This window comes from Ambystoma mexicanum, chromosome 3q (genome assembly GCF_040938575.1).
Source record: "Ambystoma mexicanum isolate Mex_15411 chromosome 3q, UKY_AmexF1_1, whole genome shotgun sequence".
Classification (NCBI taxonomy): Eukaryota; Metazoa; Chordata; class Amphibia; order Caudata; family Ambystomatidae; genus Ambystoma; species Ambystoma mexicanum.
Window position 1 is genome coordinate 936672144 of NC_090926.1, and position 15595 is coordinate 936687738.

General features: G+C 54.2%; 1 protein-coding gene across 9 annotated transcripts in view; it reads left to right on the forward strand.

The window, feature by feature from the left end:
• Window positions 1-15595, forward strand: part of KCNJ16 (potassium inwardly rectifying channel subfamily J member 16) — an 803454-nt gene that overhangs the window by 478042 nt on the left and 309817 nt on the right. Inside the window, exon 1 of one of the 9 annotated variants that reach the window (XM_069655091.1) lies at window positions 8972-9314. The exons of the other annotated variants lie outside the window; for them this stretch is intronic. The gene's annotated coding sequence lies outside the window, so the exon portion shown is untranslated. Of the gene's footprint in view, window positions 1-8971; window positions 9315-15595 lie in introns of those variants that run through there. 9 annotated transcript variants of the gene reach the window in all.

The following is a 15595-nucleotide window of genomic DNA, read 5'->3' on the forward strand; positions in this document are numbered from 1 at the left end:
GGGAGCGTACAACAGCTGCCCGCCAGAACGGTCAAGGGAGCGAAAGCGTGACTTCGGCACTCCGAATGTGCGCTCCACTATGCCCCGGGTTGTAATGTGGACAGCGTTATATCTTACCTGGGGTGGCGTGGTGGGGTTCCGAATTGGCGTCATCATGTGGGGGCTGAGAGGGTAGGCACTGTCCCCTGTGGAGGTGGTGATTGGTATCATTGGTGGGGTTGTGACCTTGCTCAGTATCTGACATGCATGCATGTGCGCTGGCATACATACTCACCAAGCAGCCATGTATCGCCATGCCGGCCAGCTTCTAGGTCCCGGCTTAGGGTGGACATTCGGTAAATGAAGCTGTCGTGGGTTGACCCAGAATAGTTGGCATATACTGAGGTGATGATTCCCTTGGCATTACATACTACCTGCACGTTGATGGAATGCCAGTGCTTGCGGTTCCTATAGATGTGCTCAGATGCCCTGGGGGGACGTAGAGCCACATGGGTGCAGTTGATGGCACCTAGCACTTTGGGGAATCGTGCCACAGCGTAAAAATCCAGGGCGGCAGCATGCCTTTCTGCAGGGGTTCTGGGCAGGTATATGTGCCTGCGGACTGATGGGCGTGCAGTGATGATGTTCAAGACCTGGTGTAGGCAGCGTGACTGGGTGGCCTGTGATACACCACCCACAATGGCACTTGTCCGCTGAAATGATCCAGTGGCTAAGAAGTGCAGTACATTGAGGACCTTCTCCAGGGGGCTGAGTGCTTGGGAGCACAGGGTGGATGATGTGAGGTCGTCCTCCCACTCACTCACCAGGTCCAGTATGATGTGTGGTGGAAACCTGTACCTCCCATGCACCTGGTCATCAGGCATCCCGAAAAGGCTGGTTCTGGGTGTGAATATTCTGGCCCTGACTATCCTCCTCCTCCTCCTTTGGTAGGCCACGGCCACTGCTGCTAGGAACGGTATGTTCATCCTGGGTCTGAGCTAGTTATTTTGTTAGCGCGCAAATTAATGCGTTGCGCGTGTTGTAGGCAAGCGTGTGACCCGCGCACCCCTGAAATCCAGTGCACAGTTCAATAGCGTGTGGAAATTGCCGCGCACACCGGGATACAGGTGCGCTGACGTACTTGCGTGTGTAAGTGTCCGCGCACACCTGATATACACGTACATAGGCCAATCGCGTGTACGCGCACTTTTGTCCAATTACACGCGATGAGACTCTGACGTGCTGTCCAATTACACGCGATGAGACTCTGACGTGCTGTCCAATTACACGCGATGAGACTCTGACGTGCAGTCTTTCCACGTGTGCTCTGTCATCACGTGCTGTGTGGGAAACACCCGTGCGGGTCACGTCACAGACGCGCTTACGCGCTGAGGGCCTTTGGTCCAATAGATTCGCGTATGCGTGCTGACGCGCTTACGCGCTAAGGGCCTTTCCTCGGTTTTCACGCTGACGTGCAGGATTTTCACGTGCCAAATCACTCCGTACCAAGCTGCCACGCGTAAGCACACGGAAGACCACGCTCCTGCCCAGAAGGCCGAACTACTGCCCCCCAGAGCCCCGAGCACGCTCCCACCTGCCATCTGCTGCTGCCTGACTGCCTGCTGCCCACGTGCACTGCCATTTGCTGCCTGCACATCAGCCAGGGGTGCTGTTGCTGTGACCACCCCTGTTGGAACCGAAGACTCCCGACTGGAATTCCATCGCTCCACAGCCCAGCCCCAGGACCCAGTTGCCCACCCACTCCTGCCTCTGGGGTTGTCATGTCGGGGCATACACCATCTGTGACCACTGACAACCCCCGGCCAGAGAGGCAGAGGGGCACCAGCTTCAGTGCCACCGAAGTTGGTGTCCTGGTGGAGCAAGTCCTGGGGCAGTATGATGCCCTCTTTGGAAGTTCCCGCGCCGACAAGGAAGGACGGACTCGGATCTGGACTGACATCGTGACTGCCATCAACGCGGAGGGGGTGGCAGTCCGGGACTTACAACATGTCAGGAAGCGCTGGGAGGACTTCAGGTCCAGGACCCTGAACAAGGGCCGGCGCCTCTTGAAGGCAGCGGATGCCAAGGGGCGCCTCGGCCACTTGTCGGAAGAACAGATGGGGGTCCTGGAACGCATATCCCCAGCGCTCCACGTCCAGGTCCTAGAGAAGCAGACCCGTCTGGATTCGAGCGGTGAGTGTACATGCATCCTGATTGTGAGCAGTGCGTGTGGTGATCATTCGCCATTGTGCCGGTTGCACATCTGTTTGTATGGGGTCGAGTATGGGTGGGGGTGTACAGGGCCGTGGGGCTGACACATGCGAGGGCTGTAATGTGTGAGACATGGATGGTGCTTGTGTGTGTGGGCTTGCATGGCAAATGCAGTTGTGCGTGCACACATGTTTGGATGAATGTGTATGTAAGTAGACATGTCCGTGATGTCAGGCATGTATGTTGTTTTCGGCTGCATGTATGAGCACTGTGTACATGTGCATGTGTGTGTATTTGTCAAGGGTGCAACAGTGATGCAACATGGATGCATGTGACAGCGGTATGTGGAAGCCTGATTGGCAGATGTGACATGGATGCCCGTCTGAACAGTGTGACACTTGGCAGAGGTGTAGACATGCATGCAAGTGTGGTGGTGTGTGTACATGTGTGGTGCACTTCCTGTGTTGCATGTGATGTCTGGCTCCCCTTTGGCTGCTGATGCTGTTGTATGTGTAGGGATGGTGGTGGCAGTTGCGATATGGTTGTGGTATGGCTCATGTGTGCCAGTTGCAATGACATGTGTGTTGAGGATTGTGATGACATGTCTGAGGTTTGCCAATGCCACTCATGTGCAACTGTCATGTGTGTATGTGTCCATTGTACAGTGCCCTGATGCCTGTGTTTTGTTTCTCCCTGTCTGCAGCGTCAACTGATGAAGAGGGCGGAGAAGGTGCTGTGGAGCACAGCGGCGGGGATCCGACCGCCAGCCGGAGACGCAAGGCCCTGCTCCCCTCCCGTGTTGTCATCTCGTCGGGGAGTGAGGAGTCCGGTGCCACGTCCCAGGCCCAGCTGCCGGGAGGAGGTCCATGAGGCGGAGGTTGTAGTTGGACTCCTCGGCAGCAGAAGGGGCAGCTGGGACCCCACAGGGCCCAACAGGGGAAGATGGCACGGAGTCATCCAGGTTGGTGGGGGGTTTGGTGGAGGAGGGGGCCGCGCAAGCACCAGAGACGGGGTCTGGAGGTGGGGATCCCACTGGTGCTAGTGGTGCAGTGCAGGACCAGGGACAGGAGACAGCACAGGCGGCCGCGGAGGTGCCTGTGTGCAATCCTGTCCCCGATCCTGTCCCTGCATCATCTTGCACCAGCAGGGATGCCTACGTCCAGACCCGTTTTCAGGCAGGGGATGAGCTGACGTCAACTGGCCTTCCTCTGCCTGCGGACGTGGCCATCCAGGTCCAGGTTGAGCCTGTCCTGGCTGGTGTGGCGTTGCGTCAACGGGCCATGCGAGGTGACCTGCAGTCTTTTCATGGAGAGACTGCACGTCATCTCGAATGGCTCGTTGACCACGTCAGCCTGCTGGGACAGGTCACCCAGGCCGGATTCCTCCGTCTGATGGGGCTTGCTCCGACCCCCTCCTCAACTGGACCCCCTACGCGCCAGTCGTCCTCTGTGCCATCTTCCCACCCATCAGTCACCTGGGTGCCCTGTGGAGCTGCCTCTGACGGTGCGGCCAGGCTGGTGGAGGAGGCATCCCTGCCACAGTCGGGAGTCAGAGGTCCAGCAGGGGTGGCCACATCAACAAGTGCACCCCAGCCGGCGGAGGATGTGCAGGCAGCAGGAGGCAGTGCATGGGCAGAGGCAGAGCAGCAGCAGCAGCAACATGGTGGGAGACATGCAGGCTCGGGGCTTTTGACATCGGAGGGGCAGGCATCGGCCGGAGGGCAGGGGGACCCAGGACAGAGAGTGTCTTCCGTGTGGCAGCGGTTGGGCCACGCCATAGGTGCGGAGCGGCGGCGGGCGGAAGAGGCGCGGCTCACAATGGTCAGGGCGGAGACCTCCATGCGGAGGGCCCTGAGGCGGGCCGAGTGCCTCGAGGCAATCCACAGGGGGTTGGAGGAGGACACAGCGTCGGCCCTGCGGACCCTCGGGGCCATGGAACTGGACCGCCTCCGGGACATCGAACAGGAGTTCGATGATGCCCTGGCCCAGGACACCACGGAGTGAGCCGCTGGACTTGCCCGCCGCCTTTGTATATAGTTCTTTAGTTTTAGGTTTCCTTTCTTTCTTATTATGATTTGGAGTCGACGGACACTGCTCTACTTTTTGTATATAGTTGATTTTTAGGTAGGTTTTTTAGTAGGTTTCCTTTGTTCAGTTGGGCTCATGGACCCTTGGTAGGTTTTTATACGGACATGCATGTTTTTTTTTTCTCATTCACATTGTAGTTTGTTTTCTTTCTTTAGCATTCTTTATTTTTTTCAATACAATTTTGTTTGCATACTTCACTGTGTGGTATCATCTCATTGGTTTCATGCATGTCATGTTGTGTGTTTTCCCATTCAATTGCAACCATTGTGTGTGACGGACATGGGTTCATTAGCTTCATGAACATTGGGGGTGTAACATGTGATTTCCATTTCCATGTGGGTGAATGGGTTACTTGGTAGGGCTTTTTTGGCTGTGGAGGCTGTCCATTACGCACATGATTGGGGATTGTGAGCACCTGGTGGAGGCTGCCCCTGCACTGCTGGGGGGTGGGGGTGCAGGGGGACATGAGTGGGGGCCTGGTGGAGGCTGCCCATGGTGGCAGGGGGGTGGGGGTGGTGGGAGACATGAGTGGGGGCCTGGTGGAGGGTGACCCTGCACTGCCGGGGGGTGGGGGTGGTGGGAGACATGAGTGGGGGCCTGGTGGAGGGTGACCCTGCACTGCCGGGGGGTGGGGGTGGTGGGAGACATTAATGGGGGCCTGGTGGAGGGTGACCCTGGATGCTGGGGGGTGGGGGTGCAGGGGGACATGAGTGGGGGCCTGGTGGAGGCTGCCCCTGGTGGCTGGGGGGTAGGGGTGCAGGGGGACATGAGTGGGGGCCTGGTGGAGGGTGACCCTGCACTACCGGGGGGTGGGGGTGGTGGGAGACATGAGTGGGGGCCTGGTGGAGGGTGACCCTGCACTGCCGGGGGGTGGGGGTGGTGGGAGACATGAGTGGGGGCCTGGTGGAGTGTGACCCTGGATGCTGGGGGGTGGGGGTGCAGGGGGACATGAGTGGGGGCCTGGTGGAGGCTGCCCCTGGTGGCTGGGGGGTGGGGGTGCAGGGGGACATGAGTGGGGGCCTGGTGGAGGCTGCCACTGGTGGCTGGGTGGTGGGGGTGCAGGGGGACATGAGTGGGGGCCTGGTGGAGGGTGACCCTGCACTGCCGGGGGGTGGGGGTGGTGGGAGACATGAGTGGGGGCCTGGTGGAGGGTGACCCTGCACTGCCGGGGGGTGGGGATGGTGGGAGACATGAGTGGGGGCCTGGTGGAGGGTGACCCTGGATGCTGGGGGGTGGGGGTGCAGGGGGACATGAGTGGGGGCCTGGTGGAGGCTGCCCCTGGTGGCTGGGGGGTGGGGGTGCAGGGGGACATGAGTGGGGGACTGGTGGAGGGTGACCCTGCACTGCCGGGGGGTGGGGGTGGTGGGAGACATGAGTGGGGGCCTGGTGGAGGGTGACCCTGGATGCTGGGGGGTGGGGGTGCAGGGGGACATGAGTGGGGGCCTGGTGGAGGCTGCCCCTGGTGGCTGGGGGGTGTGGGTGCAGGGGGACATGAGTGGGGGCCTAGTGGAGGGTGACCCTGCACTGCCGGGGGGTGGGGGTGGTGGGAGACATGAGTGGGGTCCTGGTGGAGGGTGACCCTGGATGCTGGGGGGTGGGGGTGCAGGGGGACATGAGTGGGGGCCTGGTGGAGGCTGCCCCTGCACTGCTGGGGGGTGGGGGTGCAGGGGGACATGAGTGGGGGCCTGGTGGAGGCTGCCCATGGTGGCAGGGGGGTGGGGGTGGTGGGAGACATGAGTGGGGGCCTGGTGTAGGGTGACCCTGGATGCTGGGGGGTGGGGGTGCAGGGGACATGAGTGGGGGCCTGTTGGAGGCTGCCCCTGCACTGCTGGGGGGTGGGGGTGGTGGGAGACATGCATTGTTGATCAGTAGTGCAAGGTGACATGTGGGTTGGCTGGGGGGCATGCCCATGGTGAATGGGCTGCCTGCGGGACATGGGCAGGGGTGCAGGGTAGTCCCCCGTGGTGTGGGCTGGCTGCAGGGTCCGTGGAGGTTGTGGAGCGTACACCTGGGAGGGCCCACACGGCCAATTCACGTGTGGTACTCCCCAGAACCCCTGAAATACACATACCCTGCTGAAATCGCGTGTGGAACTTCCCGCGCACCCCTGAAATACACGTACCCTGCTGAAATCGCGTGTGGAACTTCCCGCGCACCCCTGAAATACACATACCTTGCTGAAATTGCGTGTGTAACTTCCCGCGCACCCCTGAAATACACGTACCCTGCTCGCACTGGGCCAATCGTGTGTGGAACTTCCCGCGCACCCCTGAAATACACGTACCCTGCTGAAATCGCGTGTGGAACTTCCCGCGCACCCCTGAAATACACATACCTTGCTGAAATCGCGTGTGGAACTTCCCGCGCACCCCTGAAATACACGTACCCTGCTGAAATCGCGTGTGGAACTTCCCGCGCACCCCTGAAATCCACATACCTTGCTGAAATTGCGTGTGTAACTTCCTGCGCACCCCTGAAATACACGTACCCTGCTCGCACTGGGCCAATCGTGTGTGGAACTTCCCGCGCACCCCTGAAATACACATACCCTGCTCGCACTGGGCCAATCGTGTGTGGAACTTCCCGCGCACCCCTGAAATAAACGTACCCTGCTGAAATCGCGTGTGGGACTTCCCGCGCACCCCTGAAATACACATACCTTGCTGAAATCGCATGTGGAACTTCCCGCGCTCTCCTGAAATCCACGTACCCGGCCAAATCGCGTGTGAGACTTCCCGCGCACCCCGGTATACACGCACACGTATTTTTTGTCAGCGGGTGTCCGTGTTTGTGGGTACCCCTTTGCACGTCATTTGTCCTGGAGGGCCACAGTATAGGACATTCATCATGGCAGTATATAGGTGCTATTTGTTGGCGCACCTTTTGGCGCACATTTCTTACAGCCGCAGAGACGCTACCGCCTGCTTTCTTGTGGCAGTTGTGTTTGTGCCTGTGCGCTGGTTTGAGCGTGCGCTTTTTTGCCCTATTCTATTCCATGAATACGTGTTGTAGGCGAGCGTGTGGGCGTTCCGCGCACTTGTGCCCTGTACTTCCCCCGTGACGCCCACGTTTTGGCAAGTTGTTCCCCATTCCGAGTGTTACGCCCGTATTCCGCCTACTTTTGTTGCGTGTGCCGCGCTATGTGCGAATTTCGCTGTGGCCTGTGCGATTTTCGCTGTGACCTGGCGCACGCTGTTAGATGGCCTGTGCGCCAACGTGCGCCGCGCACTTTTTTATCGCACATCCGCTGGTTTTCTCGCGCACGGCCTTCCATGAATCGATGTGCGCTGCTTTTGGTGCGATTTTCGCACTTGCACTGCGATTTTCGCTATTCCACTGCGATTCGCACGTTTTTGCCCACTTGCGCCGCCCTAATTATTCCATGAATCGGCCTGACAATGTTTTAACTCGTGCTGTACCAATATGGATTCTCCTGTTATGACAAGCCCACCCATCCACTGTGGATGGTTATGTTGTACATTCTACATGGACTCCGCCATTTTCCTTGCCTTCCCCATATTTCCACTACCCCTCCCCTGCATTGCTCCCTGGGGCAGATCTGAGGTGTACAGCCGGATAGCGACAGTAGGCCTCTGTTCCAGTCACAGTGGCTAATAACCCTTAAACTGGGACCTTTCCCTTCTTTTCACAAACTTTATCCTTGCCCTTGCTGAATGTATCATCTCAAATGTATAGAGTGATCAGGGATTTGTTGGTTTGTTATCTTAGATTGAACACGTTGGTATCTAGCACCTCAAATAAACAATTGGTGAAAGAAAAGCGCAGGGTCGCAATAGTGGGGACCCCTTGTCACGAACGTTTGGTCTCATCGACAGCTTGGTAGCAGGCAGTGCTAGAAGTGTACCGATAAAAGTAGTGGTACTCGGCAGGGGAGAGGGTAGCAGAAGGATAGTGCAACATGTGACAAGTGTTGCAGCCGGGGCATTGCAAATGTCTAAGTGACTGGTAACGAAGGCTCCTATTACACCTTTAGACTTGCACAGGGACATGAATGGGCACAGTGTCTATAAAGAACGGTGAATAGGATCGTAAAAAGTAGAGGAATGGTAAACAGAAAAAAGTAAAAGTAGTGGAACAGCGCTCCCGACCGTTCCTGCTCACTTCAGTCACTGGTAGCAGGTCTAACCGGAGTGCAGTTTAACAGTTGATCAAGGCTCCTGTGAGTGTGGGAAATTCAATCCAACGTGGCAGACCAGCCACCAGTTCTAGAGTGCTTTGAGGCACAGTAATTCAAATAACAAAAAAAGAATGAGAGTATGGCAGGTACGCATACACTGATGCAACGTAATTGAGGAATGCTAAGAAGAGCTATGGGAGCCAGAATATTACACAAAACGAAGGGCAGATTTGTTGTCAATACAAGGCAAAGTAATTAACAGAATTGCACTGCACTGCTGCAGGCCAGCGTGCGAACCCATGCTTCAGGGCTGACAAACAGAGACATCGACCATTGGACCTGAGCAAGCTTTCAAAGTTGTTATGTTCTAGTTAGACCGGTTCTTGCGGAACAGCAGCAGACTATTTGGCTGAAAAGTATGTGTTTTGTTCACATACATTGCTTCTGAATGATCGCTTGTCCCTTCAGGTTATAAAGCTTCTCAAATAACCAACGCATGGAATGAAGGCAAACTGTAAAACTTCAACGCATCATGGAAGACACGTCTTTTGCGCGTGCCACCAAAAAAACCACAAGCCAGAGCAGAACAAAGTCGACCGTAGCAAATCTCTAGTAATGACCATCCGGCACACGCCAAGGTGGGCACTGCCGATGGCGAGAGCACCCAGCTGCCTCAACAGACTGAACAACTGCTAACATGTATTCTAGTGTCCACTTTTCACCCGACTCTTTTAAATAGCACTGGTATAGACGGGTGTGTATGTAGCCCACACGCCTGGAGTATGGCGTCATATTCATTCGGCTTTAATTTCCTCGGCACGCGGTTTAAAACCGTATTTGCAATCAGGAGGAGTCGCCGCTCTTGCTTCTCTAGGACGCGGAGAATGCTTCTTCCAAGGGTAAGATATGTTCAGTTTACTGTTTATATGTAAGTACAGTAACTAGCAAGGGCACTACCGTGTTACCCCGGGCTTTTTAAGTAAAGGTAAGGGACGGGTGTCCCTGGTGGTGGTGTGGAGCGATGCTATTTCTGTGGACGGTGTGCTGGAGCCAGACCAGTTATAGGTATCAAGCTGAAGGGCAGTCGTCGACGCTGAGCGACCCAACGATATTGCGTCACAGGCACAGGCAGTGACAGGAGGGGGGTTTGCGCCAGGGCAAATTGCTGACATTGTTGTAGGCATGTCTATTTGATTGTTTACTGCACCAACCTAGCTGACGAGCAGAGTGCTGCGGTGGGGGAGGAGGGGTGCGAATGTGAGGGAGGGTTGACATGCCGGAGCTGAGGAGGCGGTGGGCAGGAGTGTGTGACTCTGTGCATCCACAGTTCGCGTTTGGGGTCGAGTTCTTTGAAGAGCAACGACCTCAGTTCATTCCTGAAGTGCATATTTTGGTTACTCCAATGGGCGGGTGCATTATTGTGTTTTGTAAATTGCATTTAAAAGGAAGAAAGTCATGGAGACTTGGGCTGACACTATTTCGTTTGATAGTTTGTGAGATTACAGATAGGGTGACGGGGTGATGGGTAGGGGTGGACTGGGACCAGAGGAGACTCTGGGAATAATATATACTTTTTGATGAAGCCGAGCCACTTTCCTAGAAGAGCATTTGTACAAATAGAGCAGGTAACTACAGAAAAGAGGCCCATTGGGCAGAGGGCTACTGGGAAATCTCCAGAGTTACCTGTAGGCCAATGCCCCCCTGCTGAGCGGATGACCTAGTTACTGCCACACAGCCTTTCCAGTCCTGATATTTCCTTTTGGTAGTCACTAGCTGATATTCCCGGCATTTCCAGGGCTTTCTTTCCATCATAGGTACAGTTAACTGTGTAGATTTTGGTGCAGATTCGTGAAACAGTGTGGAATTGTGTAAGGAACAATGCTTCGCCAAGCCAGAAACTCGCAAGCCGACAGACTTTTTTCTGAAATCCAGGGAAAGGGGAAGGGTCTCCAAATGTCATGTAGCCAGTAATGTCCGGGGGGTCATTACAGATGACTGTGCAAAATGTGGTGCATATTGGTGAAACAGTGTGGAATTGTGTAGGGAACATACGCAAAGCCACACACCCACAAACCTACACCTAAATTTGCACTTTTGCTGAAATCTGGGCAAAGAGGTGTGGTTTCCAGGTGTCATGTAGCCAGTAAAGTCTGGAGGGTCCTAACAGATGACTGTGCAAAATGGGGTGCAAATTGGTGAAACGGTGTGGAATTGTATAGAGAACATACACAATGCAACAAACCTACAAACCCACACCCAAAGTTGCACTTTTGCTGAAATCCAGAAAAAGGGGTTGGGTTTTCAGATATCATGTAGCCAGTAATGTCTGGAAGGTCCTAACAGGTGACTGCAAAATGTTGTGCAGATTGGTGAAACAGTGTGGAATTGTATAGAGAAATGATGCAAAGCCAAATAACCACAAATGTTCACGTGTGTATATATAGATTGTTATGAAGCCCTCAGTCCAGTTCTTTCAATTGTAGATACCCAGAGCCTTCCACCTTTTTGGTCTTGGCACATTTTATGCCAAAATCATTGGTACTGTATAATAAAAGGAAAAGGGGAGTTCAGACGCAGTGTGTGGGGTTGGCATGGCAACTTGCCAATGCTTGGCAATTAAATGGCCGGACCCCGAGCTGGGTCTCGTTTTTTTCCACTTGCTTCCATTCGTTTTTTTTTTTTTTACCATTTTACATGCTTTAATGAGTTCTTATGTCGCAAGCCGTGGAGCTCTGGTGGAGTGATATACAAGACATACACTGCGATACAGTCCTCCCTTCTTGCGAGGGCACAGTGAGGCATCGTCCCACATTGCTTCCGATGGAAGTGTTTAGATCAGCCATCTTGTTCACTTTTCGTGTCCATGTGGAAGGGTGATGTATTGTAGCTCCTGAGAGACATACAGGGTAATTCATGGAATAAATGTGCACCAAAAAGGGGAGCGCAAGCGTGAAAGTCGCAGCGCATGCGTGCCAAAGCCGTGTACGCAGCCGTTCATCGATTCATGGAATTCGCTGCGCTAGTAAAACATGGTATGTGTGCCGAATCCGTGGGTGGCGCACGCGGGCGCACACGTCACTAACTGGCATGCGCTACGTGCACAGGGAAAGCGCACATTTTGTAGCGCACACAAGAAAAGTGGGCAGAACACAGGGCGTAACACGCAGAATGGGGAACAACGCGTGAAAATGTGGGCGCTATGGGGGAAGTACAGGAGGTAAATGCTCGCAACACCATCACACGTGCTAACAACACGTATTCATGGAATCGAACAGGGGAAAGCCGTGCACCAAAAAGACGCACTAATCCAGAAACACGTACGCCAGCAGGAAGCAGGCATAAGCGGGCCCGCGCAGCATAAAAGTGCGCAAACAACAAGCTCAGACGCTACTATGAATATTCTGTTCCTCGCAGCAGTGGTCGTGGGATACCGCAGGAGGAGGAGGATAGCCAGGCCCTGCATTTTCTATCCAGGACCAGCCGTTTTGGGATGCCTGATGACCAGTTGTATGGGAGGTACAGGTTTCCACCACACATAATCCTAGAACTGGTCAGGGAGTAGGAGGATCACCTCACATCACCCACCCTGTGCTCCCAAGCACTGAACCCCTTGGAAAAGGTGCTCAATGTACTGCACTTCTTGGCTACTGGTTAATTTCAGCGGACAAGTGCCATAGTGGGGGGTGTGTCACAGGCCACGCAGTCACGCTGCCTACACCAAGTGTTGGCCATCATGACTGCACGCCCCTCAGTCCGCAGGCACGTATACATGCCCAGAACACCTGCAGAAAGGCAGGCTATTGTCCAGCAATTTTACGGGGTGGCACACTTCCCCAAAGTGCTAGGTGCCATTGATTGCACCCATGTGGCTCTACGTCCTCCTAGAGCCACTGAGCATATCTATCGAAACCGCAAGCACTGGCATTTCATCAACGTGCAGGTTGTATGTGATGCCAAGAGAATAATCACCTCAGTATATGCCAACTATCCAGGGTCCAGCCATGATAGTTTCATATTCAGAATGTCACCCCTAAACCGGGACCTGGAAGCTGGCCGGCATGGTGACACATGGCTAATTGGTGAGTATAAATGCCTCTGCACAGCATGCATGTCAGAAACTGAGAAATGGGAAAACCCCACTAATGACAATCATTATCACCTCCCCAAGGGACAGTGCCTACCTTCTGAGCACCTCCATGATGATGCCAATTCGGAACCCCACCACACCACCCGAGGTAAGATACAACACAGCCCATATTGCAACCCGGGGCATAGTGGAGCGCACATTCGGAGTGCTCAATTCATGCTTTTGCTCCTTTGACCGCTTTGGTGGGCAGCTGCTATATGCGCCCCCACTAGTGTGCAGGATCATAGTGGCAGCATGTGTCCTGCACAACGTTGCAACCCGGCGGGCGTGCCGGTGGACATGTGGTTCCCCCACATCCCCAACCACATGCACGCCCGCTGCGCATGGGAGGTGAAAGGGCATGTGGTGAGGCAACCCAGACCCAGTTTTTGGCAAATTACTTCACTTAAAATCCCACCCCTGCAGAGTGCACACAGGCCTGGCACATACCAGCTCACAATCAATGATGATGACAAAAGGGACAGTCAACTGTCACAACCATACCAGCCTGAGATTATTCACCTGGAAATGCTACATTGTGTGCATCCCTAGCTACTCAAAGACACCCAATGCTGTGTCAGAAAAAGGCACAAATTCATGCAGCATGAAGGACTACCCCCTTGCAAAATACCACATCAAAATAGTGGCATGTCACCCAACCCCTCCCCATCTCACCTACCCAACACACCATGGCATGTAATGTAAAAGCAACCAAATGAATGCACAACACATGACACATGTGTCACAAAGTGCACTGTCCCAAATGGAAACAGGCCACAGACAATTTGCTCTCAATAATCAATGAAAAAACAACACACATGAACACATACTTACCAGCAAGAGAACACATCAGTACATGATCAAACAGTGGCAATATATGAGAATAAAAAATTAAAGTAGTGCAAGTGTCACAACCTGATTAAGGCAGCACATCAACCCCTTCCAACTGCAGAGTGTTGCTGGTAGGCAAATGTTTCAGTGTACTGCATACAACATGAACTGCATCTGCAAAGTAGACGGGCTTGTTAAGACATGAAGAAGGAACATGTATATAAGGAAAAATTCATGGATGTAGAACCATACATAAATCCACCATGCAGTGGAGATTTCTACAACAATACCCACTAGGGATGTATACACAGTTTTGACTACAGACTGTCCACATAACTTATGGGAGCCCAATGTCACTGTGTAAGTTACTGTCACTTGGTCACACCCTTTGCAAGCCCATGGAAAGGGGAAGCAGGAGGGGGGTGTGTGTCAGGAACCCAAGTATCTAACCCAAAGACAGGACAAGCCTGCATGTGCCCAGCTGGAATACACAGTGGATGCCTACGGGAGCCACACAAAGCAACACATTGTAAAAAAATAAATAAAAATAAATAAATAAAAATATAAAAATGGTGTGGACCGGGGGGGCACCCAGGAGGGATGAGGTACAGGGTGCGCCCCAACACTCCCATGCGTGGATGTTGAGAAAAAAAACCCTCCATGGGCTCATGGCCTGCACGGCTATGCTACAGTGGGAGAACTGCCGTCGCTGTCATCACCCTCTGGTGGTACATTAGAAGGTGGGCGTGATATGGGAGGCAGACCACGCAAAGACCTGGCATGCTCCTCCATGGCAGCAAGCATGCAGGTCTGAAAGATTTGGTTCTGCAGGATGATGGTACAGAGATCCCAATGCAGCACCTCACGGGTAGCACGCATTTCTGCCTGCATGGCCTCGCGTGATGCCTGGGTCTCCTGACAGGTTTCCTGGAGCTCAGCTGACAGTGTGCGTGTCAGCTGCTCCAGCTGCTGTTCTGCCCTTGTACTCCGGGACACCTCAAGTTCACACAGAGTATCTCTGAGGGAGCTGTGTTCCAACCTCAGGACTTCCCTGTGGGCCTGTGACTCTACAGATATGGTTGTGCGCAGAGTCTCCAACATGTCCTCCCTGTGTGAGTGGCAAATGGACTCTGTTGCCTGCTGCTGGAGCTCCATCTGCCTTTTTAGGGGGGAGAATGGAACTGGCCACCCTATCCATTGCCTGAACCATCATTTCACACAATGCCCCCTGTTGTGCTGCTATAGTGTAGATGGAGTTCTCCCAAACAGTATTGCCTGGTGGCGCACAGCCACCGCGTTGGCGGGCACCATACCTGTTTGGGGCAAGGTGATGTGCACCTTGCTGTGCTGGCACTGCCTGAGGCTGCAAGACTGCATTCCTCCTTTGATCTGCTGGCCCAGGAACAGGAGCAAATATTGTGGAGTGTGACCCTGCATCCGTAACCTCCACAGGCGGACTTTCCAACACTGACATCCCCATAGAGGGTCCTACCCCCGGTGCAAGTTGGTTGGACAGAACAGGATCCCTGCCAGAAACACTCACCTGCGAGGGGACATATGTCTCAATGTCCGATTCAGCACCTGATTCATAGAGGTCTCTGGAGGTGTACCCAGAGACACCCGTGGACAGTATGGTCTGTAGGAGGATTGGGTTTTCACCCACCACCACCCCACATCCTCCACTGGTTCCCGATTGTGGCTGAGAGTACTCATGGCTCTGCGCCATCTCCTCCTCCTCAACAGCATCAAGTGCCTCATCACCTGCAAAAACATGAAAGATTACTAATGGAAACAGGCATGAGCACCATAGCACACACACATAGGCATGACAAGGCAGACATCCAGTACATAAATGATACATGTCACACATGACCATAACTCTGGCATGCATGCACTGGCCCTCATTACGACCCTGGCGGAATTCGCGGTGCTAAATGCACCGCGGAGCACGGCGGAAAGCTGCCGATAGCGCCATGGGGGTTGGCGGATTTTCCACCCCATGCCAACCTTGGCGGAGCGGTAAATCCCCAATCCCCTTTTTGCCCTTCCCCATTCCCATTCTTGCCCCATAGGGTATAATGGGAGTGGGGAAGGCGTTAATTACGCCACCGTAAAGTACGGTGGCGTAATTAACAACGAGGTCCCTTAGCGCCATGGTTTTCTCCGCCCGGTAAAACCAGGCGGAGAAAGGCTCCATGGCGCTACGGGAACTCGTAGTAGGGC